Here is a 302-nt window from a genome sequence, read left to right as displayed (position 1 = left end):
GCAGCCTCCCCAGGGACAGGCAGCATTTTTCCTCCTCTGAAGAAGCTTGTGAAGGTTTGAGTGAATCTGGGAAGCAAATCTAATTGGCAACCTGGTAATTCCTCGGGGGGACATGTACTTTGGTCATATCTAAGTACATTCCAGCCAGTGTTTAAGACGAGCTGAATCCAAACTTGGACAGTCAAATACCAGCAGCTCTAAGCTCCTTATCTATTTCAGGCAGATTAACTCCTTAATCATCCCTTTTGGAAGTTCCCTGCCCCAAATTCCTCTCCCCTCCCCTTTCCTCCCCTCCACTCCCC

This window comes from Charadrius vociferus, unplaced genomic scaffold (assembly GCF_000708025.1).
Source record: "Charadrius vociferus isolate BGI_N301 unplaced genomic scaffold, ASM70802v2 scaffold787, whole genome shotgun sequence".
Lineage (NCBI taxonomy): Eukaryota > Metazoa > Chordata > Aves > Charadriiformes > Charadriidae > Charadrius > Charadrius vociferus.
This window is presented reverse-complemented; position numbering follows the sequence as displayed.